At 35.4% G+C, this 26,759-nt stretch overlaps 1 long non-coding RNA gene across 1 annotated transcript in view; it reads left to right on the top strand.

Annotated features, from left to right (window-relative positions):
* LOC103522291 overlaps window positions 1-24,150 on the top strand; it is a 58,242-nt gene extending 34,092 nt beyond the window's left edge. Inside the window, exons 2-3 of the long non-coding RNA XR_003394932.1 lie at window positions 8,061-8,139; window positions 24,086-24,150. This is a non-coding gene — a long non-coding RNA (uncharacterized LOC103522291). The remainder of the gene's footprint in view (window positions 1-8,060; window positions 8,140-24,085) is intronic.
* The last annotated feature ends 2,609 nt before the right edge of the window (window positions 24,151-26,759 follow it).

Genomic DNA, 26,759 nt, shown 5'->3' with positions numbered 1-26,759 from the left:
AAAGTGTATACTTTTTCCTGCATTTTCATCATGGCATTGAATGGAAAGTTTATTTATACTTAAATCATATTTCGTAAGGGGGGGTGATGTAAACTTGCTTGTATCATCAGATACTTGTGACTTTGTGACATCTTCCCTAATACTAAAATATTTTAGTATATTTATTTCTTAAAATATATACTTATAAGTATTAAAAAGTAATTCAGGAATAACGAGTCTTCGAGAGGCGTAGAGACTATTACCATCTCTAATTTTTTGCCTTCATTGACTTGCATTAATATTTTCTTTCATCATCTCATGCAGTTACTTAGGTAGTCGTTCATCTTTTCAATCTTTTCATTCATTTTCATTCCAGAAATTCTCGTGTTATAGCAGAGTGTTGGGATTTTCGTCTCGCTGGATGCTTGATATTATGTCACATCTCACAATATTGTGTGGTGTGTCTCCCACTTGAACCCAGGTATTTCTATATGTCGTGCCTCCGAGCTTAGAAATTTTCACGAGGCCTTTAGAAAATGCGCCTTTGAATAAAATATGTCTACGTCGGTGGCACTTGTGAACTTTTCAAGTCAACTGAAGCTTTTGATAAGCCTTTTCCTTAGACTGCGTTCGGTATGTTAATGTTAGTCACCTACTTACTTTCATTTATTCCGTGAAATGTAGATATCTACAGTTTTGAGTTTTGATATATGTACAGGTACTCTGAGGAATCAGGTTTCGTAAAATTTTAACTAGAGCACATCAGGGCTTGAAAGTTTACTGCGTTCGGTATGTTAATGTTAGTCACCTACTTACTTTCATTTATTCCGTGAAATGTAGATATCTACAGTTTTGAGTTTTGATATATATGTATGTACAGGTACTCTGAGGAAACTTTCAGGTTTCGTAAAATTTTAACTAGAGCACATCAGGGCTTGAAAGTTTGAGCTCTTTGATTAGTTGATTATAGTTGGAGAGAACTTGAAGTTCTATTAACTCTATTATGCTACTAGTTCTTGTTATCCCTGGTTCTTATTATTATAGTTGGTTTTATTTCAGTTGAATTCTTAGAATGTCGATTTTGTCTATTTTACAATGCACATTATTAAAGCTCTGATGCAGCATGCTAGACAGTTTACTGAGAAAATTGGGCTCCTTTCTCCTTATGATCAAAATAAATGTAGGTGCCACCTGTCATAGGTAATTTATAGTCATGTAAATGAGTATTATTGACTATTGTTGCTTTACCTATATATATGTAATTAGGTATTTTGTGATAATTTATTATGAATAACAATAGGTAGGTACGTACTTATCTACATTTTCTGCTTTTCCTCCTATTAATCAAACACGAAAGATCAAAAGTTATCAAAAACCAGTACTTACCTACCTACGTACGTATAATAATTGTAGTAAGTTTCCAAGTTCTGTAATTGCTATGCTTTCACTATTGAGTTGCCCCGGGCGGGAATCGAACCCGCGGCCTAGCGCTTACAAGGCAGACGCACTACCAACTTAGCTAACTAGGCTGGCCCGTAAAATTTTAACTAGAGCACATCAGGGCTTGAAAGTTTAAGCTCTTTGATTAGTTGATTATAGTTGGAGAGAACTTGAAGTTCTATTAACTCTATTATGCTACTAGTTCTTGTTATCCCTGGTTCTTATTATTATAGTTGGTTTTATTTCAGTTGAATTCTTAGAATGTCGATTTTGTCTATTTTACAATGCACATTATTAAAGCTCTGATGCAGCGTGCTAGACAGTTTACTGAGAAAATTGGGCTCCTTTCTCCTTTTGATCAAAATAAATGTAGGTGCCACCTGTCATAGGTAATTTATAGTCATGTAAATGAGTATTATTGAAGTAGGGAAGAGGGAAGACGTGGCCAGGTTTTGCTACCTCGGTATAAATCCGAAAAGTAGAGCTCCCACTATTTTCAGCTTTCTCTCAAGTTGTCGCTCTCTACTTTTCTAAATTTCCCCGGTTTCGCAACCTCGTCTGGACGCCCGTCATCGTTATCATGTCCACTTGACAATACAGCATGCCCACAGAAAGTGGGAAAAAACAGACGTCTCACATAGCATCAGGAAAAATAATATGAAAATCTCAACTCTGCTTTTCCTCCTATTAATCAAACACGAAAGATCAAAAGTTATCAAAAACCAGTACTTACCTACCTACGTACGTATAATAATTGTACTAAGTTTCCAAGTTCTGTAATTGCTATGCTTTCGCTATTGAGTTAGTAACAGTACCGGTCATCGGTGAAAAGTTCAGCTAGTATGGTAAATGTTTAATTAAAGTGTACGTCTGTACGTCTTTCAACACTTACCTACTGACATCTAGAACCAGACAGACAAGACTAAAGTGTAAGAAAATAGGTACTTCCAACTTTACCGTATACAAACCTGACAGGATAAAATGTAGGTAATGTCATTTTGTCAGGGATTTTTTTTTTTTTGTAGGGAAAAAACTTTTTTTTCCTCCAAACAAATTGTGGTGGAAACAACAACAATTTCCTTCCATTCAGATGAAAAGAAAATCAACCGCCTGCCTTGTGCTTCACTTCAAAAAGGTTGACTTTAAAGTTCTCTTCTCCCGCCTTCCTTCCTCCTACATCCCTGTTACTTTCTATTCTTCTCCCACAAAAGAAGGCAACTTTTTTCCACTTGTAAGTGTGAGGGACCTATACAATGTATTTTTTTATATTCACCAACTTACTCAAGTACTTAGCTTTTTTTATCCCTGCCTTGTGCTTCACTTCAAAAAGGTTGACTTTAAAGTTCTCTTCTCCCGCCTTCCTTCCTCCTACATCCCTGTTACTTTCTATTCTTTTCCCACAAAAGAAGGCAACTTTTTTCTACTTGTAAGTGTGAGGGACCTATACAATGTATTTTTTATATTCACCAACTTACTCAAGTACTTAGCTTTTTTTATCCTTTTATTTATTTATTGTGTTTTCAATTAGGTGAAATACATTATTTCGCAACCTTGTTTTTGTACAGCTATTTCGTTTTGTGCTTTTTTTTTTCATTTCCAGCTAGCAATTCATTTCGTTTGCGTGGTGGGATGCCCTAGTTATCGACTTGCACTGATGATGCATGTTACAGTGTCTAATGTTTTTAGGTAATGGTTTGTGTTTTTTGTTTGTTTACATTCAAGATACCTACATTTTTATCTATTTGTTCCCTCCAGTGACATTAATGAATGAAAATGCATTCAATTTTTTCTCCATACAGGTGGTAGAGAATGCTCGAAATATCACTGTAAGAAGATACCTACATTTTTATCTATTTGTTCCCTCCAGTGACATTAATGAATGAAAATGCATTCAATTTTTTCTCCATACAGGTGGTAGAGTATGCTCGAAATATCACTGTAAGGAGGATTGATGCACATGGAGTTTACAAGTCTTTGTCTGAAATTCAGGCTAGTCTTTGGATAATTAAAACTGCCTCAGCATTTCCTTAAGGTACCCAATTGATATTACGTAGGGGCCCTTAGCAAGCCTTCACTTTTCCTTTTCACGTTCTCTAATCTCTTCTTCAGAGATATCTGTCCAGACTCCAGATGATTTGTGGCTTCTTCTACCTTTTGTTTTGCGCTAGTTTTGTTTTATCTGGAATAATATTCAGAAACAGTGGCTTGTAGGGTTTATTTAAATAACAATACATAAATGTTATTTTATGTAAACCCCTTGGAGCACGTGTCATGAGTAAATCCTTTCACTGCACTTTAACATTAAGAAATAGCATCTGTGTTGAATTTTCAGTGAGGTTATAACTTATGTACCTACCGTCTATACTCTATACCTTTTACCTACGTGAATTTTGGTTATTATAACCTTCAAAGCAAAGTTTGCTTTGTCTTTTTCAATATCTATTTTGAAGAACAATTACAAGCTGCCAGTATCTATTGATCTATTCTCATGAAATATTGAATCTCGCACATTTCTCATTATCCGAAAATCACTGTAGAAATTGTCTGATTTCCTGAATATTTACATTTACATAAATAATATGTACCTATGTAATTCTATTCATTTATTTCTTTTCTTTGATAAGTAGCGTAGCTCGAGTTAATCCGCCCCGGGCGGGAATCGAACCCGCGGCCTAGCGCTTACAAGGCAGACGCACTACCAACTAAGCTAACTAGGCTGGCGAATTTTGGTTATTATAATCTTCAAAGCAAAGTTTGCTTTGTCTTTTTCAATATCTATTTTGAAGAACAATTACATCAAGCTGCCAGTATCTCTTCTCATGAAATGTTGAATCCCGCACATTTCTCATTATCCGAAAATCACTGTAGAAATTGTCTGATTTCCTGAGTATTTACATTTACATAAATAATATGTATGTAATTCTATTCATTTATTTCTTTTCTTTGATAAGTAGCGTAGCTCGAGTGTGATTCAAAATGTCCACACATTTTTGTCCGAGCAGAGTAAAAGTGTCACCAGAGGAGAACACAAAATCCACTCTGCATATTATACACGTCTAATCCAACAGAAAATAAAAACATAATTAAAAGAGTAAAAAAATAAAAATAATGGAACATGGGACAAAAAATAAATGCACTTGAAATCCCACCACTCCTGTACAAGTACAACACGATACTACAGGAAGGCAGGAATGGTGATGTGGGTGAGGAACTGAGGAAGGTAAAAAATAAAGTGGTAAAGTCAGGCCATAAAGCTGAGGTTCTGGAACAGAGGTAGAGGGTGAGAAAAGAGCTTTTGAAATGCATGATCATCTTCCATGGTCTTTTTATTTGGAGTTTTTAATGTTTTACGGCCGCTTCAGGGATTGACTTATTGACCTGAAATTGACCTACAAACATTGAACATATTGTCGTGAAGGAAATGAGAAACTGTCCTTTTCCTACTCAAACAAATACAAACATTGAACATATTGTCGTGAAGCTGGATAGCCTTTTTACAATTTTCGTTGGTATCATGGCATTATCTTTACATTGATAATACCTCCAATTGTCGTTACTCATTGAAAGTGGTTTGAGTGCACCCCAAATTCTAAGCACAAAGCCGAAAAAAATTCGACTTTGAGGTTTGTCACTTGGCCATGGAGATTGTTCGCAAAATTTAAATCCTGCTCCTGTGGACAAATCCGGCTTAGAGCAGGGGAAATTTTACCTTCCGACCATTTATCGACCATCATTAACGACATCCATATTTATTATTGCTAATAGTACCTAATACTAATGCTGATTGCTATTCCAGAATACAAACAAAAGCATTAATGCTTTCTACTCATAACTTTCGAATTACTGGGGGAAATGGAGGATTTGTTGAATTGTAGAAATATTTTGTTTTCATACTGGGTGATGTTGGACACTCAGCTCTGTGTTCTAACATGTACAGGGAATCCCCCGCGCTCGAAGTAAATATTCTTTCAAAGCTCACTATTTATAGTGTTTTACCTGGGTTTCATTTTATTCTCCTTTTATACATAGATAGGTATCTGGGGTAGGATATAGATATTATTCCTTTAAAAATCGGTGTGAACAGACATCAGAGTATAGGTAGGTGATTTAAAAGGTAAGTACTCGTGATTTCGGCCATCCTGTATACGTATTTTGTATTTTTCTCGTAATATGTTATTATTACCAATATAGAAATGGGTATTATTATTCGAATTAATTTATACTCTGCATTGTACTTATTATTGGGTCGATATTAATTGGTATTAAAGGCATGCAATAAATTCATTCGTCTTCAGATCCCTTCGTCCTTTGCATGCTGGGTAGCGTTTGTTTAAAGTTGCCTCATAATATTACCTATGTGTGCCCTTACCATGTTTACACAATGTTTTTGTAAAGTGGTCTGAAGTTTGAACTTTTACACGTAAGCCACGTAACTGAGTTGGATAAAGAAGGTAGGTACCTACTTATGTAGGTAAAAGAAGTTTTTTGATGCATGAACCTTGTATGTACTTACCTAGGTACATTTTGCCGATCTATAGGTAGGTAGATACTCTCAACTTCTTGAGGATAGTATACTTATAGTCTTATGACCTTACGAGGTATTTTCCGTTGGGGAACTCTTCTCTTACTAAATGTCTAATTGACTTGAGACTATAAGATCGTACTTAGGGAGGGTAATTGACTTAAGAGTAAGTTCATACTTGGAGGAGGGACAGAGAAAGACGGGGAGAGGGAAAGAGAAGAATACCGTGGAGAGTTGAAATTGATAATATAATGTTAATTACTATTACTGAGAAAAAGAAAAGAAAAACAGGAATTAGGGGAAAAGAAGTTAAAAATTCAAGCAAATAAAGTAGGTACAAGACAGGAAAAAAATGGAGAGAGGAAAAAACAGGAATTAGGGGAAAAGAAGTTAAAAATTCAAGCAAATAAAGTAGGTACAAGACAGGAAAAAAATGGAGAGAGGAAAAAAAAACAAGCGGGGCTATGAAAATTAAGCGAATACAATAGCCCGTCCCTTATACCTTTTTTTATTACTATCGTAATAATAAAGGAAGGACGGGCTAAAAACAGGAGTTTTTATGAAAATTTGAAAAATGAGAGTGAGGAGACGCAAAAAGTGAGAAAATAAGAAAAGTAGATAAGAAAATGAGAAATGAGAGAGAGGAAGAGTGAGGAGACGCAAAAAGTGAGAAAATAAGAAAAGTAGATAAGAAAATGAGAAATGAGAGAGAGGAAGAGAGAGAGAGAGAGAGAGAAGAGGTAGAGAGAAAATGAATGGAAAGGAATGGAAAGGAGAAGAAGGACATTGAGAGTGAGGAGACGCAAAAAGTGAGAAAATAAGAAAAGTAGATAAGAAAATGAGAAATGAGAGAGAGGAAGAGAGAGAGAGAGAGAAGAGGAGAAGAAGGACACGACACGAAGGGAGGGAATGAGAAAGAGTCGGGGAAAGGGGGTAATCAGCAGCACTTATTAAGAAAATATTACCTCAGCATTTTACCAATTTATTATTAATGTTGAGTCATATAATTTATGGGAGAGAAAAAACGGAAGCGAGGAAAAGAAAGAATTAGAAGAACATGAGAGGAAAAGAGAGACGAAATGGGAGAGAAAGCGGAAAGGAGGAAGGAGAGAAAAACGGAGAAAGATCACAAATATTTAATAAGCTTTCATTATTATTGTAGGGAAGAGGGAAGACGTGGCCAGGTTTTGCTACCTCGGTATAAATCCGAAAAGTAGAGCTCCCACTATTTTCAGCTTTCTCTCAACTTGTCGCTCTCTACTTTTCTAAATTTCCCCGGTTTCAACCTCGTCTGAACGCCCGTCATCGTCATCATGTCCACTTGACAATACAGCATGCCCACAGAAAGTGGGAAAAAACAGACGTCTCACATAGCATCAGGAAAAATGATATGAAAATCTCAATTTTTTATCCCGTAAAAGTAGATTAAATAGTTTTGTAATCTTTTATTATTTGTTTTCCATTTTATCCTGTTTTTATTTATATCATTGGTAGATAAAAAAGTTTTATTTGAGCACAGTTTTTAGTTTTCTTCGTTCAGAGTTAGAATTGGAAATTGTGTGTCAAGTTTGATTAATATTCAAGAACATTACTCGTAATACATAACTTTTCAGAGACGGAGGGTTTTTCTTTTTGTTTCTCCTCCTCATGACCTAGTTCAGTAGGTATTTCATCCAAGTGATACCGTTCTGTGAAAATGTGCTTAGTGAAAATTAGAACATTGAGATCCTCCTCCTTCTTCTACTCATACATTACCGTCTAAATGATTTTGTGAAGATTCCTTCTACCAAGTGCTCTTACCCAATTATTTCTGGTCTAACTTTTTAAATTCCTTCGAAAAGAGCGATTTGACGTTCTACAGAGAAAGACTTTGCACAGTTGCACTTCACACAAAAAAAGCGTGACCTTCAATTCTTATGAACACTACATCATCTCTGATGAGGTATTAGATGGTAGAAAATTACATTTTTACGACAAGTAGGTACCTACGTATTTATTAGTTCCTAAGTACTTTGGTGTAAGTAAAACACCAAACCTTTAAATAATAAATTTACTAACATTGAATCATAAACTTTAAATCGTCTTACAGTGTTTTTATGTTTCCTTTGTGTGTTGGCAGATGAGAAGCTACGGTGGTTATCTGTTAAGTTTTGAGCCAGACAGCAAAACTTTTACAATGTCATAAAACGGAAGACAAGGTAAGGGAGAAGTCGTTAATATCAATGTATTAAATTATAGCGTTCGGTGTTAAGGTTGCTATTATTTGCTTAATATTTTTATGAGCATAACGTTGTACAGGGTGGGGTGGATGTCACGTGCCTGCAGCAAATGAATAGTTTCCAGGAAGAAGGGCCTATGTTATGTTTGCTACTAACTGACGTAGGCCCTTATTCCTGGGAACAATTGAAATGTACAAATCCACACTATATGACGAAGAAAAAACCCTGGTGGGTGAATTTAGGTTGGAAATGGATTTCTCTGCATGTACTTTCCAAGGAATGAAAAGAGTTCCATGTTTTAACACCAAGATTTTGTCTGTGTGTTCCGCGATAACTCTGGAATGGTAAATATGAATGTGATGATGAAGTTTGCTACACCGTTGGGAGGTTTTGGGCTACCAGAGGGTTTTTTCCGAGTGAGTTGCTATTAGTATTGGCGTGAAAGTATTACAAACGACGAAGCACACTTGGCTCAAAGTCCTCAAAGTTTCATACCTGTATTAGGTATACCTTCATATCTACCTAGAGAAGTCGTTAATATCAATGTATTAAATTATAGCGTTCGGTGTTAAGGTTGCTATTATTTGCTTAATATTTTTATGAGCATAACGTTATACTGGGTGGGGTGGATGCCATGTTCCTGCAGCAAATGTATAAATCCACACTAGGTATCTTTGTGAAGTTCCATACGAATAAATTGAGTTGCTATTAGTATTGGCGTGAAAGTATTACAAACGACGAAGCACACTTGGCTCAAAATCTTCATTCATCCCTGTAGGTACCTTCATATCTACCTACAGTATACCAGTATGACTGGTATTGTTCGCAAAATTTAAATCCTGCTCCTGTGGACAAATCCGGCTTAGAGCAGGGGAAATTTTACCTTCCGACCATTTATCGACCATCATTAAACGACATCCATATTTATTATTGCTAATAGTACCTAATACTAATGCTGATTGCTATTCCAGAATACAAACAAACAAAAGCATTAATGCTTTCTACTCATAACTTTCGAATTACTGGGGGAAATGGAGGATTTGTTGAATTGTAGAAATATTTTGTTTTCATACTGGGTGATGTTGGTGGAGATTGCTTGTCCCTTACAGCTTCCAAGTTTGAAATTGAATTCCGGTTTTTTATTGTGACAGATTCCAAAGGTCTTGTTAACCTACAGGAAAAAGGAAAACATTTTTTAGAAACTTTTTCGCTCTTTCCCGGATGCGAAATTATTCTGAAGATAGACCGCTGCTGTTTGGGATACAATAAAACTTTCATTATGTTACGTGTTAGAACGGGATTTCAAGAGTACACCACCACACGCATTCACAAAACAGTGAACATTTTAATTTGAATGGATGAAAAAACAAAGGAGCACCCAGCATGGATTTGGACTTATTAAAACTTGTGACCGTTGGTCATAAAACGTAGCTTTCGTGCGATTAACAATGACATTTACAGTTTTACACTAAGCAAGTGTGGGACTTCTCTTTACTATATTGATAACGAGCTTAAGGTGTTCTAGAATAACTGACAATTTTTAATTATGTAGGTATCAGTTCATTTCTAATTACTTTACGTTGCTTTGGTTCATAAACCACCAGGCGTAAGTGCTAGTCTCACGGTGTATCTAATATCTTTTATTTAACGGTGACGGTGCAAACTTCACGCCAGTTGTTCAGTTTTACCGAAACTGAAAAACAATAATGAAAACACCAGGAATGTACATCCGGAAAGCACCGGGAAACACTGCTGAAGGGAAAGTACAGAGGAGCAGTTACTGTAGATCTGTAGAAGAACACGGGGAATCGGGGATAGAGGAAAAGCTCTACTTATAGAAAATCAGAGGGATTTCATTGTCTCCCAGTCGCACACTAAGTGACATGTCGAGTAAACTTGTGTTTGTTTGTTCCGCAGGGTTTTTGCTTCTGTCATATTCTTTGTTTTGCCATACGTTTTTGTCCCTGTTTCATTTTGCCATCAGGAAAATTATTGTGTGTGCTCTGTCTGAAAGTTGCTCTAATCTGTTTAAGTTGAGAGAAGTGTTGTAGGTTTTGTGATTGCGTTAATGAGTAGATGGATTTCATTAAGCCGACTTCACCACTATTGAAAATAGGCTCTGAAAACATGAGCTTCCTTTCAATAGGTACTTTCGGAATTTGTGTTGAATTTATCTACATCAACATGTCATGTGTATATGTTGACGTTTTGACAGACCATAGAGAGTAGGTATGTACATTGTACGATTGTGTAAGTACCTAGCATAAATAATTCACACCATGTAGGGTAGGTATACTAGCGTCTACGTACCGAAAATCAGTTGGGTTTAACCATCTATTTAGTCGACTTCAAAGACACCTCTAAACATCATACAAACTGTGAACTGAACATAAGATTTTCTTGCAGTCATTTTGACTTCTGAAGCCAGTGTCGTAGATTGCAGACAAGTTTAGAACTCATCCAGGAAAATTCTTTCAAGTAATCTTCTAAGCAATCTGCCATTACTATATCGTGTATTGCCCACTCTGATAGAAGTACACAATCATGCAGACACATTGGTGATGTGAGACAGCATAGTGGTGCGAAATATGCTCTAAGAAGGGAGATATTGTTCAAAATATGTACGTATATAATGTAAGTATGAAAAAAACTTCCATAACGGAGTGGGGTCGGAAGGAAGAGGAGGAGGAGGAGGAGGACGAAGAGGAGGAGGGGAAAGAAGAGGTGGGGTAAGGAGAGCAGGAGGAAGTTTTGAGTGTGGTGATGAAGTTTGGCGTAGAAAATTATTGTGATATTGTGAACTTTTTAAAAAACTCCGTTCTGTCGGTAAAAATAATGTACTGTGCCTACACGTACGTAATATGTGCTTTACTGATGAAGAATACAGCTGAAATGCATGATCATCTTCCATGGTCTTTTTATTTGGAGTTTTTAATGTTTTACGGCCGCTTCAGGGATTGACTTATTGACCTGAAATGAGAAACTGTCCTTTTCCTACTCAAACAAATACAAACATTGAACATATTGTCGTGAAGCTGGATAGCCTTTTTACAATTTTCGTTGGTATCATGGCATTATCTTTACATTGATAATACCTCCAATTGTCGTTACTCATTGAAAGTGGTTTGAGTGCACCCCAAATTCTAAGCACAAAGCCGAAAAAAATTCGACTCTGAGGTTTGTCACTTGGCCATGGAGATTGCTTGTCCCTTACAGCTTCCAAGTTTGAAATTGAATTCCGGTTTTTTATTGTGACAGATTCCAAAGGTCTTGTTAACCTACAGGAAAAAGGAAAACATTTTTTAGAAACTTTTTCGCTCTTTCCCGGATGCGAAATTATTCTGAAGATAGACCGCTGCTGTTTGGGATACAATAAAACTTTCATTATGTTACGTGTTAGAACGGGATTTCAAGAGTACACCACCACACGCATTCACAAAACAGTGACCATTTTAATTTGAATGGATGAAAAAACAAAGGAGCACCCAGCATGGATTTGGACTTATTAAAACTTGTGACCGTTGATCATAAAACGTAGCTTTCGTGCGATTAACAATGACATTTACAGTTTTAGATTAGGCAAGTGTGGGACTTCTCTTTACTCTATTGATAACGAGCTTAAGGTGTTCTAGAATAACTGACAATTTTTAATTATGTAGGTATCAGTTCATTTCTAATTACTTTACGTTGCTTTGGTTCACAAACCACAAGGCGTAAGTGCTTGTCTCACGTGGTATCGATCTTTTATTTAACGGTGACGGTGCAAACTTCACGCCAGTTGTTCAGTTTTACCGAAACTGAAAAACAATAATGAAAACACCAGGAATGTACATCCGGAAAGCACCGGGAAACACTGCTGAAGGGAAAGTACAGAGGAGCAGTTACTGTAGAAGAACACGGGGAATCGGGGATAGAGGAAGAGCTCTACTTATAGAAAATCAGAGGGATTTCATTGTCTCCCAGTCGCACACTAAGTGACATGTCGAGTAAACTTGTGTTTGTTTGTTCCGCAGGGTTTTTGCTTCTGTCATCTTCTTTGTTTTGCCATACGTTTTTGTCCCTGTTTCATTTTGCCATCAAGAACATTATTGTGTGTGCTCTGTCTGAAAGTTGCTCTAATCTGTTTAAGTTGAGAGAAGTGTTGTAGGTTTTGTGATTGTGCTAATGAGTAGATGGATTTCATTAAGCCGACTACACCATTATGGAAAATAGGCTCTGAAAACATGAGCTTCCTTTCAATAGGTACTTTCGGAATTTGTGTTGAATTTATCTACATCAACCATCAACATGTCATGTGTATGTTGACGTTTTGACAGACTATAGAAGTATAGAGAGTAGGTATGTACATTGTACGATTGTGTAAGTACCTAGCATAAATAATTCACACCATGTAGGGTAGGTATACTAGCGTCTACGTACCGAAAATCAGTTGGGTTTAACCATCTATTTAGTCGACTTCAAAGACACCTCTAAACATCATACAAACTGTGAAGTCTGTGAACTGAACATTAAGATTTTCTTGCAGTCATTTTGACTTCTGAAGCCAGTGTCGTAGATTGTAGACAAGTTTAGAACTCATCCAGGAAAATTCTTTCAAGTAATCTTCTAAGCAATCTGCCATTACTATATCGTGTATTGCCCACTCTGATAGAAGTACACAATCATGCAGACACATTGGTGATGTGAGACAGTATGTGAGAAGGGAGATATTGTTCAAAATATGTACGTATATAATGTAAGTATGAAAAAAACTTCCATAAAGGAGTTGAAGTCGATGCTGTCGACATAAAAACGGTCTGGAAAGCGGAAATAAAAATAAATTAAATGATACAGCAATATGTGTGTGTGCGTACTAAATAAGTTTGATGAAGTGGGATGGAGAGGCAATGGAAACATCATTGCAGAGAAACAGCTATGCAGGATTGTGAGGATTAAATAAATAATAGGGGGAAAACATGCACGAATACATATGTGATGGGTAGGAGGGTAGAGTTTTAGCTGTATATTAATATCTATTTTACTGTATTGTCTGTTGACAGCATTCATGATGCAATAGAAAATGTGATCTGGTCCGTACCAGAAACAGTCGAACTTGCGTTAGTTAGAGAGACGATACAACAGATATTATCTTTGATACCATTCTCTCAGTCACTAGTGCAGTACCTACTTATGAATGTCTTTATTATTTTTCTTCTTGTGTAACGATAGGCAGTATATGTATATCTCTAGATACTATCTGCTAATATAGGTAATACATGAGTGTTGTATGTTGTATACGAGCATTTGTTGGGGTACATTTCCCAATCTTTCCCTTATTCACCTGCTACTCCCGCTATGCTATACGTTTTATCATTTTCATTTCTTATCATTTTTCTCTCGGTTTCCTCCCTATTCCTCCTAATTCTATCTGATGTTTATTTTCATTTTCTAGCACGTATTTTCTTTTTCTCACTCTTCTAATTTATATATCTCCCCATTTTTTCACATTATGTTCCTACCTACCTAATTTCCTCACTTGGAATTTCGAATACAGCTATACCTTCCATGTTTATATCATGCTTTGGTATCGGTGGTGCTCATGTTGTATCTCTAATGGTTTTCTAGGTAGGTCTAGTTCTAGGCAGGTCTAGGAATGTCCTGGATAAATGCCATGAAACATTGATAATACCTCCAATTGTCGTTACTCATTGAAAGTGGTTTGAGTGCACCCCAAATTCTAAGCACAAAGCCGAAAAAAATTCGACTCTGAGGTTTGTCACTTGGCCATGGAGATTGCCGTATGTGATGGGTAGGAGGGTAGAGTTTTAGCTGTATATTAATATCTATTTTACTGTATTGTCTGTTGACAGCATTCATGATGCAATTGAAAATGTGAAACAGTCGGACTGTTTCTGGTCTGTACCAGAAACAGTCGAACTTGCGTTAGTTAGAGAGACGATACAACAGATATTATCTTTGATACCATTGACCATTCTCTCAGTCACTAGTGCAGTACTTATGAATGTCTTTATTATTTTTCTTCTTGTGTAACGATAGGCAATATATGGTATTATATCTCTAGATACTATCTGCTAATAATACTTAGGTACATGAGTGTTGTATGTTGTATACGAGCATTTGTTGGGGTACATTTCCCAATCTTCCCCTTATTCACCTGCTACTCCCGCTATGCTATACGTTTTATCATTTTTATTTCTTATCATTTTTCTCTCGGTTTCCTCCCTATTCCTCCTAATTCTATCTGATGTTTATTTTCATTTTCTAGCACGTATTTTCTTTTTCTCACTCTTCTAATTTATATATCTCCCCATTTTTTCACATTATGTTCCTACCTACCTAATTTCCTCACTTGGAATTTCATCTACTTTTATATTTTCTTTTAGCGGCACATACGTTCTGCAATTTTTCCTTCTTTTTTCAACTATTTTCGTCATATTACTTTCTTTTTTATTCCCGTCATTTTTCCTTTTACAACTTCTTCCGCAATGTTTTTGTAGACAGGAATAATAATAATAACTTGTGTTCTCAAAACAAATTACATTATTAGGGAAATTTATCTTCCATGAACATGTGTTCCCCCTATTTTAAGTGTTTCCTCCTTCTCTCTCCTGTATTACATTAGTCTCTCTTTCTTGTTCCATCAAAATTGAAGAAAACTTTTCCTCTTCTCTTTTCTTCGCCTACATCTTTCTCTTCTTTTTTATATCCTACACTTAGTTTCTCTTCACCATGATGATGATATTTATATTTTTCACACTGACAGCTCTGAGGAGAATAAGGCTGAGAGCTTCCATGTATACTCTACGCCTATAGGTATACTATTATCTGTCCTATACATACAATCTCATTTCACCATTATGCCATTTTTCTCGTTGATGGTGTGGTAATACTATAAAATTGGCAAATCTTGTAGAACATTGTGTGTACCTACTTCTTCAGATGGATCTTTTATGAATCTCATTTCAACATTATGCCATTTTTCTCGTTGATGGTGTGGTAATACTATAAGATTGGCAAATCTTGTAGAACACACATACTTCTTCAGATGGATCTTTTATGACACTGAAATCTCTTCGTGTACCGTAGGTGTTTTATTCTCTATCTAATGTATGTATATTTATTCAGGAATAATAATCCACAGAGTAAGATTACCATACATTGTGTAGGTACATACCTAAGTAGATATCTATAATTTTATACAGTGCTATATAAATGAACAGCTAGGTATAAGGAAAATGCAGTACCTAACAGTATACATGACTGTACCTTACAGAATATACATAAATTTGATTTGATTTATTGTGGAGCACTATTAAAGCAGCTTTTCATATTAAATTTATTACTTTATAAATATAGATTTTACAAAGTACACACTCGAAGCTTTTTGTATAGCTTTTACAAAAGGTATTTTATAGTTCTGTTATTAGCTCTATGTAGATAAGTATGTGTGCATGTATATAATATATGGTTGTTTACTGTTTGCAGCTTTTCAGGAATGTTCTGGGAACTTTATTTGTGTCGGAAAATTTGGGGCTTTTTTTTTATTTGATAGGGCAGAACGTTAGTTTTATGAATTTAGGTACCTTGGTTACTAGAATAGAATAGAATCACTTTGACAAATATTTATCTATCTGCTACTAGATTATTATTATTCCATTTTCATATTGCTTTTTAGCGACAATATGGGGCCCATTTCTGTGTCATGTTTTCGCGAATTCCACGCTTCAAAATTTGTGATGCTAATTCCAAGCTGTGACATTTCCCATGAGATGAACTTTGTCACTGCCTTGAAGGAAGAGATATAGAGGAAGGATGGGAGATAGAGGAAGGGATAAAGAGAGCTTTCTTCTTCGCCTTTAACGTACCGAGGAAGCGGCTTATGTAGCATGAAAAGCTAAAGATTAAATGAAAGAGAGAAGAGAAAGGTAAAGAAAGTGACATAAGAAGGAAGGGCAAGGAAAGAAAATACAGAGAAAAACGAAGAGAATGAGAGAAGAGAGAGAAATAATAATACTTGGGTAATAATAAAATATAGGTACCTATAGGAGAAAGAATAATATAGAGAGAGGACAAAATGTCTTTTCGCACACCTTCGGAAGAGAAGCTAAAAATGGAACAAATCGCATCATGGAGAAAAGAAAAGGACGGAGGAGAAGGAAGGTATGGAGAGGAAGGAAAGAAAGAAGGAAGAGGGGGGAGAGGAGGAGGAGGAGGAGGACTGGAGGAGGTAGAATAAAGAAAGAATAATAAGAAACAGAGAGAGAGAGGTAATAAGAAAACTGTAAGCTCCGAGTATACAGAAGGAGACATAGAAGTCCACAGTGTAACGTCTATAACAAGAAAGAAGAAAGATTTGAGACATCATGCTCTCTCTCTCGTCCTTTCTTTCTCCTGGCCTTTGTTCTCCCAAGGTCCCAACGGCCACATTAGTCTGGAAGATTTATTTATGGAGGACACCAAGACTCCATAGGGTACGTCTACCCTGTAGCTTTCGAATGAAATTGAGTTGTATTTTCATTCTGAAATTTCAGAATGAAAAAATCTTCTGAAGCGCGTTTCCTCTCTTTTTGTCCGATAGCGTCTGTACTAAACCATCGGAAATCTCAAGAATTGTCAATACCAGATTCATGCTGAAAAGTGAGGGTGAAGGAGGTAGAAATAGAAATGGATGATAATGGTGCGGACCAAATATTATGAGGATGAGCGAGAAAGTTGTGAGAGGAGAATATCATGGACCGTGTGAAGTAACTCGTGTTAATACTGATATAGGCCTATGATTACCGTGTTCACAAGAGCTATGGCTGTGTGGCATTCGAAACTGCTGAATCACCTGACCTTGGACATTTTGAAGGACCTGGATGAATGGTTTGAAAATCATATACTATCAATGTGGTGTACTGTGAAATGTGTCATTCGCTTGCCTGCCTAGCTAAGTATGGGTCGAGACAACATGGGATTTTCCCCACAGAATTCCTCCGAACTTCAAAGTTCATCCTCTCGCGGAAAAAACGTTAGACGTATCGCATCGTCTATCAATTCTTCCGTACTAGTACAACGCTTTTCAAAGCAAGAAGAAGTTAGAAGTTTTCGGTGGAGTACCTCTCGAGATTCTCAAGTCCGAGTATACAGAAGGAGACATAGAAGTCCACAGTGTAACGTCTATAACAAGAAAGAAGAAAGATTTGAGACATCATGCTCTCTCTCTCTCTCGTCCTTTCTTTCTCCTGGCCTTTGTTCTCCCAAGGTCCCAACGGCCACATTAGTCTGAAAGATTTATTTATGGAGGACACTAAGACTCCATAGGGTACGTCTACCCTGTAGCTTTCGAATGAAATTGAGTTGTATTTTCATTCTGAAATTTCAAAATGAAAAAATCTTCTGAAGCGCGTTTCCTCTCTTTTTGTTCGATAGCGTCTGTACTAAACCATCGGAAATCTCAAGAATTGTCAATACCAGATTCATGCTGAAAGTCCTTATTTTTGACCCTAAATTAAGATCATATACCTACCTACCTAACTCCAACTTCAACCTACAAGGTCAACTTTTTATCTCCCATTTTCTTTCAAGGCAACTTTTTTTTCCTCGAAACAAAACTGATTATATTTTTATTATTTTTTCATGTGGTTCTCATTTTTATGAGTGCGAAAAAAAAACCTCGAAAGTTTGATGGGCAAAAAGAAAAAAAAATCTTTCCACTTTTTCTCGTCTTCCAAATGAACTTTTTATTTATTTTTTAAATTTTATTCATTCATTACTACTGTAAGTTTTTTTTTACGAATTGATGATGGTATTAATAATGATGATGAGAAAAAAAAAAAAAAAAAAAAAAAAAAAAAAAAAAAAATTTAACTCATTTTTATGAGTGCGAAAAAAAAACCTCGAAAGTTTGATGGGCAAAAAGAAAAAAAAATCTTTCCACTTTTTCTCGTCTTCCAAATGAACTTTTTATTTATTTTTTAAATTTTATTCATTCATTACTACTGTAAGTTTTTTTTTACGAATTGATGATGGTATTAATAATGATGATGAGAAAAAAAAAAAAAAAAAAAATAATAATAAAAAAAAACTTGAGAAAAGCCTGATGACTTACCTAAATGGAAAATGTTCGCATATCTTTAGTCCCTGAAATATTTCACAAAGGTCAAATGGGGACGGACGTGCGTATGCGACTACTAAATTAATTATTTATTCTTTGTTTTTAATGGACAAATGAATAACTTAAAAAAAATCTGGTGTGAACATCACACGACTTTCCTTATCCTATTCAATGATGCTTATTTGGGTGTTAATCTATTGTAACTTTTACAATATCTCTAACCGTTTAGTCAGTATAGCTGAAAACCACAAAAAGCTGTCGAAAGCCGCAAAAAGGGGTCAAAATACCGCCAACCGTAGCACCTATCTTAACCAAAAGTTTTTTGTTGCATCCTTGTCACATTTGTGGACTACATAACAAATTTCAAGTATCTAGCTCATACCATTCCCGAGATATCATTGAATTACACCGAAAACCGCCAAAAAGCGGCCGAAATGCCGCCAAGCGTTGCATCGATCTTAACCAAAAGTTTCGTGTCCCATCCTTGTCAAATTTGACAGCTGCATGCCAAATTTCAAGTCTCTGGCTCTTACCGTTCTCGAGATATTTTTATTTATTTATTTATTTATTTTTTACAGACAGACGGAAGGACAGACACACGGACCAATGCAATGGCTGAAACTTTGGGTTTAGACTTTAGGGACCTCAAAACGTGTTTTGGCACTAAAAACAGACCATCGAAAATTTGACCCGATTACATTACTTTCCTTCCTATAGGATAAGGAAAGTAAGAAATAGACAAAACTAATCCTATACTGACTGTTTTCTATGAAATTCTTCACATTTTCGGCACATCACACACATTCACAAGAAGACTAATGCTTACCTAAATCCGTTTTCCAAGAGGCAAATATTTCAAGATCTGAAGAGGGCTGTACAAAAATAAATATAAAAATAAAAGTTTAAATTAAAAAAAAAAAAAACTCGAGTTGGAAAAAAATATTACTCGGGTAACTTTCAAAAATTCTGCTTAAATAATAAAATGTCTAAATCAACATAAAATTTTATTTGAAATTTAAAGAAAAAATTGAACGAAATCATTGTGGCATGAATATTTTCTCCTTCTTTATCTGACGGTAAAACCTTACGTAAAGGTAAAACAAACATTAGTAGGTATTTACCTATCTACCTTTTACACATTTTGCAACCAATACCTATATAATTATGTGACTTACATAACTTAGCATAACCTAATATAGGGCTAAATGATCTCATAACATAGGTCCGTATTCAGTTTCTTGATACTTTCTTGAAGCTTCCCAGGGGCCAGGGGGAAGCTCCAAGAAAGTATCAAGCCCGAGATCATTATCAATCACGAGATCACAAAAAAGTAAGATAAAGGAATTATGAATATTAATATGAACAAAATAAACAACTAATAATATAATCTTCAATAATAATGAAACAAAAAAAAAAAAAAAAAAAAAAAAAAAAAAAAAAAAAAAAAAAAATTTAAAAAAAAAAAAAAAAAAAAAAAAAAAAAAAAAAAAAAAAAAAAAAGATAAGCATAATAGAGAGATAAAGTAACAGAAGTTCACAAAAGATATTTTTAATTTTCTCTTCAAGAAAAAGATGTGATGAAGTTGATGATACTCTTTCAGTAATAAATGTAACTAAAGAAAATATGTTTCAAGCTAGAAAATTTAATAATGTTGAATATTTTTTCTCAGAAGAGGTGACTTTTAAATTAATATTGAATATTTCTTTTTCAGTGCAATGTAAAAAAAAAAATATATATATATATATCAACTTTGTTGATCGAGATATAACTTACTACTCCAGATGTTCCCGCCAGAGCTGGAATAAGAAGGGTGAGATAACTTTAAGGTATGGAATGATTTTTCCTTAATAATCTTGAGAACAACTAATGAAAATCCTGTAAAACAATATGACTGTAATACAATCTGATAAAGATAATAGCACTGGATAAACAGATCATGGTATCCCATATCATCGTTTATGCAGTTTAAAGCTGGAATAAGAAGGGTGAGATAACTTTAAGGTATGGAATGATTTTTCCTTAATAATCTTGAGAACAACTAATGAAAATCCTGTAAAAAAATATGACTGTAATACAATCTGATAAAGATAATAGCACTGGATAAACAGATCATGGTATCTAATATCATCGTTTATGCAGTTTAAATACTATGACTGTAATACAATCTGATAAAGATAATAGCACTGGATAAACAGATCATGGTATCCCATATCATCGTTTATGCAGTTTAAATAATACCTAAACATTCCGCTATAAAAACAATGATCCTCCAAACAGAGGTCGACTACAATAGCGACTTTAATATACTCGTATTCGCCTAGGTATTACAACAGCACTTTAATACACTAGAAACTACCTATTTAACAAGTTAATACATACAAAAGTTTAAAACAATAGAAGTGCTTAAAAACATATATTCTTTAACGACATGGTAATAATCGTAAATGTTAAGAGCTTTTTGCAATAGAAACTCGGTGTTTTAAAAAGCACATCGCAAGAGCTATGCCATAGAAGCGTGGATTTAGATATAGGTGCCTCTATATTATCTCTCATGGTTACTGTACGAGAAAAAAGCGTATAAGACGTTGGTATTTCTCCTTTTTCTCCTAAATGTAACATCCTTTTAGATAACTTAGATAAGAAACTGACCCTTGGATGCGTTTTCATGTGGGTTTAATGCGGCAATGAAAAGTATTGGTTCAATAGTAGAGATTACTGTTGATACAGTGACACATTAATGCGGCAATGAAAAGTATTGGTTCAATAGTAGAGATTACTGTTGATACAGTGACACTACATGCCCTAATCTCAGTCTAAATTATAGTCACTCTACACTTAACTGCATACAATTGTAAATACCGTACCTACCTAATATAATTGCCTATAAGACTGTACAAAGACGTGGGTATAGTCACTCTACACTTAACTGCATACAATTGTAAATACCGTACCTACCTAATATAATTGCCTATAAGACTGTACAAAGACGTGGGGGTGGCTTAAGCGTATTGGAAAACAATAGAAAGGTAGTAATAAAGATTTTCCTCTGTGAAAAAAAGCAAAGAGAACGTGTTGAGTGACGAGAATAAAAATTGAATTTCTAGAATTTAAGCTTTCCCTCTCGAAATCTAACAGGGGAAAAGAGGATAGGCACTACTTATGTATAAGTACTGGAAAACAATAGAAAGGTAGTAATAAAGATTTTCCTCTGTGAAAAAAAGCAAAGAGAACGTGTTGAGTGACCAGAATGAAAATTGAATTTCTAGAATTTAAGCTTTCCCTCTCGAAATCTAACAGGGGAAAATAGGATAGGCACTACTTATGTATAAGTACAAAAAAAAGCCCCTGGATAAATTTTGTGTCCCTCTTTTTCGGTGCACCTCGACCAAAGTATATTCCCTGATGAGGTATCAATCAACCCCATAGAGAATGAGGCAGAGTAACCCATATACCTACCGGGCTGTAGTACAATTTTCACAGAATTTCAAGAAGTTGAAGGCAAATCGAGTTAAATATTTAAAATGGTCAAAATTTGAATATCAAGGGGAGATATCTTCAGTGTTCCTGTGGTTATACCTTGATATTCTTACTTAGGGAGGCAGTTTTATCCTTTTTATGGAACAACTTCTTCCAACTCTGCCTTAACCGTTAGGTACATACATACACTCGTACACCAATAAGAAATGCATTCTCTCTCTGTCATCCTGCATTTGGAATCTTGGTGTTTTAGCACATCCACTAACAGTATCTACAAAGTACAAACCCATAAAGTTCCTTTCCGTCTCCCTTCTTACCTATAATACATATTTGGATTATGTGGTGTGATGATATCCAAGAAGCCTTATACAGATAAGGGTTAATAGAAAACCTCTATATAAACTTGAAATGATTTCAAGGAGATTTGAGCCCAGTAGAGATAAAATGGCATAAATTCTGGGATATTTCCATTTTCATATATTTGGAAGGAAATTGGAATATTTTTTTCCGTGCTTTTTTGTACAGGAGCGAAGAAAATTGTATCAATAGGCTGATGCATAATACTCGTATCATATTTATTCCGAGATTACCTACCTCTCTACTTTGAGCCTTAGTTATTTGTTACGTTTGGGCAGAGGATAAAATTACCGGTAAATAGGCGAAAGCGATATAGCATTTGGCCATTTGGAAGTTGTACGCCGAATCTCGGTTGCGATTCAATCAGTAACCCGAGAATTTTTTTCATCATTTTAGCTTCCACATCCGACTTGTTAAAATTGTCCCTTTGAAAATATAGCCTAAGAATCCTGAGATTCTTTCTGCTGTATCATCCGAAATGTAGGCAAAAAGATCTTGTAAATTCCTGGAATATGTCAAAATAAAGTTCCTAGTCCACAAGTTATCTTATATCTCATACGAGTGGTATAGGATATAATCTGTTCTGCTCCATATAAAGTGCAAGGATTACACATATGTATCTGCTATGATACAGTTTACATTATGCTGAATTTGATGAGTCAGATTTATTAAGTTGTCTTCGTATAAAAATGAAATGCAGTAGTGGAAAAATTCCATATGTTCTCCTCTCTTTTTTTTTCCATTCTATATGATGAAGCGATGAAAATTGCATTTCATATCTCTCTGACAGATTACAGTGGTGCTTGCTTATGAACCTTCATTTCTCATTTTTCACGTGAGGGTGAAGGAGGTAGAAATAGAAATGGATGATAATGGTGCGGACCAAATATTATGAGGATGAGCGAGAAAGTTGTGAGAGGAGAATATCATGGACCGTGTGAAGTAACTCGTGTTAATACTGATATAGGCCTATGATTACCGTGTTCACAAGAGCTATGGCTGTGTGGCATTCGAAACTGCTGAATCACCTGACCTTGGACATTTTGAAGGACCTGGATGAATGGTATGAAAATCACACACCTACTATCAATGTGGTGCACTATGAAATGTGTCATTTGCTTGGCTGCCCAGTGAAGCGTTCAAACCTCGACTCAACATCGGATTTTCTCCAAAGAATTCCTCCGAACTTTAGAGTTCATCCTCGCGCAGGAATGATAAACGGTACGAGAGAGCGTTTTCCTGCGCAAGAGGTAAGAAGTCCTTCGTGGAATAAATCTCAATTCTCTCCGAGAAGTTTTCGGTGGAATACCTAGCTCTCGAGGTTCTCAAGTTTCCCCTTACAGGAGATGTTCACCACTAGGACTACGCCATGGGAAAAACGAGGAAATATCATCCTTGTGAGATGAAGTGATTTGTCATCTCACTTCTGCAGAACCCTCGTCCCTACTAAGTGGGGTAGACATGCTTCCTGCTTCGCTCTCATCATCAGTTTGCCTCCTAATAATATTAATGATAGACTAGGACTACGCCATGGGAAAAACGAGGAAATATCATCCTTGTGAGATGAAGTGATTTGTCATCTCACTTCTGCAGAACCCTCGTCCCCACTAAGTGGGGTAGACATGCTTCCTGCTTCACTCTCATCATCAGTTTGCCTCCTAATAATATTAATGATAGGAGGTCGGTATGTACACATAACAAATAATGTGTGTCCAGAACATGTCAGAAATTTCAACAATCTCCATTAGAACTACCATGTTCTGTTTTGGTGTAAATTTTGAAAAATTGCTGTTACGAAGGGGTGTTGTTTGTTATAATGCTTATAATATAGGTCGGTATGTACACATAACAAATAATGTGTGTCCAGAACATGTCAGAAATTTCAACAATCTCCATTAGAACTACCATTTTTTTTTTTATTTTTGGGAAGGTTGGGGTGCTTGTTTTTCATGTATTTATAGTCTAATTTGAACTTTATTTCACTTGTTTCAGAGAGATATACCAACTTACCTTCAGCCTACTACACCTAAAATTCTCATCTGACACATTGATAGGTAAGATATGCGATTAATTAATTAATATTGTCTATAGGTTTTAGTAATAGGTTCTTTTAGAATGTAAACATCTTAGGTAGGTACATACTACATAGGAAGATATGCGATTAATTAATTAATATTGTCTATAGGTTTTAGTAATAGGTTCTTTTAGAATGTAAACATCTTAGGTACATACTACATAGGTACCATATGGTTTCACTCGCATGGAGGTATAAGTTTCACAAGATATGCGATTAATTAATTAATATTGTCTATAGGTTTTAGTAATAGGTTCTTTTAGAATGTAAACATCTTAGGTACATACTACATACCATATACCATATGGTTTCACTCGCATGATGGAGGTATAAGTTTCACTCTTGTTCATAAACAAAACATCGGTTGTATTTTTGAGGGAAAGCAGTCTGGTAAAATCATTCTTTTGTTTTTACGGTGCTTTTTTTTCGCGTAACAAAACCATTTCCATTTTTCATTCTAAAGTGTCTGATTTTCTTCATGGTAAGGTACTTTACCGACTTTCCAACTTACAACAGCTGGTCTTAATGTTTCCTTTACGCGTCCTCTTTATTACTATATAAACTATTTTATTACTTTTATTATTTTTTTATTATTATTCTTTCCATATTTTCCTTTCCCAAGTCGTATTCTACGAAAATCCTCTGATTTTAAACATATTTTTCTAAATGTGATTTGCTCTGTTTTAAGATTAAAGATTTTCTTGTTTGTACCACTAGTACCTATCATGAAAATGAACGGTTGTACCAACTTCATAATGGAGCAGTTGCAAATGGGTAAAAAATATAAATCAATGGTCGATTCCTATGTTTGGGAAAAATCCAAATCTGAGGTCAGAACTCCGAAAAAATAATTGTAAAAGGTCGAAAATTCAATTTATATTTTCCGTTCTAATGAAAGAGTTCAAATATGTGTGACGTCAGACTTTACGCAATGCGAGTATACTTATTGAAAATATGAAATCTTCAAAGGACATCATCCTAGTGACCTACTTACTACACCAGCTTTTTGATCGGAGCAAATCTCATGTACCTAATAGCTCTTGACCACTGAAGAAGTACGGTGTACCTTGGAAATGTACATTGAATAAGGATTTTTGTTTATTATGTGTCTCCTTCCATTGCTTATTTACCTTTCCCTGTCGCGTATAATATCTCTAGTAGCGCGGTCAAACTTTCTTGACTTGGCGGGGCGGAGCGCTACCGCGCTCCTTAATTATGGTTACTGTACGAGAAAAAAGCGTATAAGACGTTGTTATTTCTCCTTTTTCTCCTAAATGTAACATCCTTTTAGATAACTTAGATAAGAAACTGACCCTTGGATGCGTCTTCATGTGGGTTTAATGCGGCAATGAAAAGTATTGGTTCAATAGTAGAGATTACTGTTGATACAGTGACACTACATGCCCTAATCTCAGTCTAAATTATATAGTACTCTACACTTAACTGCATACAATTGTAGATACCGTACCTACCTAATATAATTGCCTATAAGACTGTACAAAGACGTGTAGCAAGTTAAGCAAATAATAACTTGCCATTATTATGATGATTTCAATAAAGATGAATACTTCAAGAGTTCAAGACTGTTCAGTGGAGTACTGTGGAAATGGAGATTGGAGTAGGTACCTTATCACAGGATTCATGCTATCAAAAAGTTATACAGATACATAATATCTTCAAAAGTTGGCGATTCTTGTAGGCAAAATTTCGATACCCAAAATTTCATCTCATACAATGGAAATCGGCCCTTTTGGTGCTATTGTCCACATGCCCATCCATAGTTAACAAGTTTATTTGGTTTTTTTCTCTCAAAGGAGTCATTTCTGGAAAACAATAGAAAGGTAGTAATAAAGATTTTCCTCTGTGAAAAAAAGCAAAGAGAACGTGTTGAGTGACCAGAATGAAAATTGAAGTTCTAGAATTTAAGCTTTCCCTAGGATAGGCACTACTTATGTATAAGTACAAAAAAAAGCCCCTGGATAAATTTCGTGTCCCTCTTTTTCGGTGCACCTCGACCAAAGTATATTCCTTGATGATGAGGTATCAATCAACCCCATAGAGAATGAGGCAGAGTAACCCATACCTACCGAGCTGTAGTACAATTTTCACAGAATTTCAAGAAGTTGAAGGCAAATCGAGTTAAATAATTAAAATGGTCAAAATTTGAATATCAAGGGGAGATCTTCAGTGTTCCTGTGGTTATACCTTGATATTCTTACTTAGGGAGGCAGTTTTATACTTTTTAAATGGAACTTCTTCCAACTCTGCCTTAACCCTTAGGTACATACACTCGTACACCAATAAGAAATGCATTCTCTCTCTATCGTCCTGCATTTGGAATCTTGGTGTTTTAGCACATCCACTAACAGTATCTACAAAGTACAAACCCATAAAGTTCCTTTCCGTCTCCCTTCTTACCTAAAATACATATTTGTATTATGTGGTGTGATGATATCCAAGAAGCCTTATACAGATAAGGGTTCATAGAAAACCTCTGTATAAACTTGAAATCATTTCAAGGAGATTTGAGCAAATTTGAATATCAAGGGGAGATATCTTCAGTGTTCCTGTGGTTATACCTTGATATTCTTACT

This window comes from Diaphorina citri, unplaced genomic scaffold (assembly GCF_000475195.1).
Source record: "Diaphorina citri unplaced genomic scaffold, Diaci psyllid genome assembly version 1.1 scaffold79, whole genome shotgun sequence".
Lineage (NCBI taxonomy): Eukaryota > Metazoa > Arthropoda > Insecta > Hemiptera > Psyllidae > Diaphorina > Diaphorina citri.
This window is presented reverse-complemented; position numbering and strand designations above follow the sequence as displayed.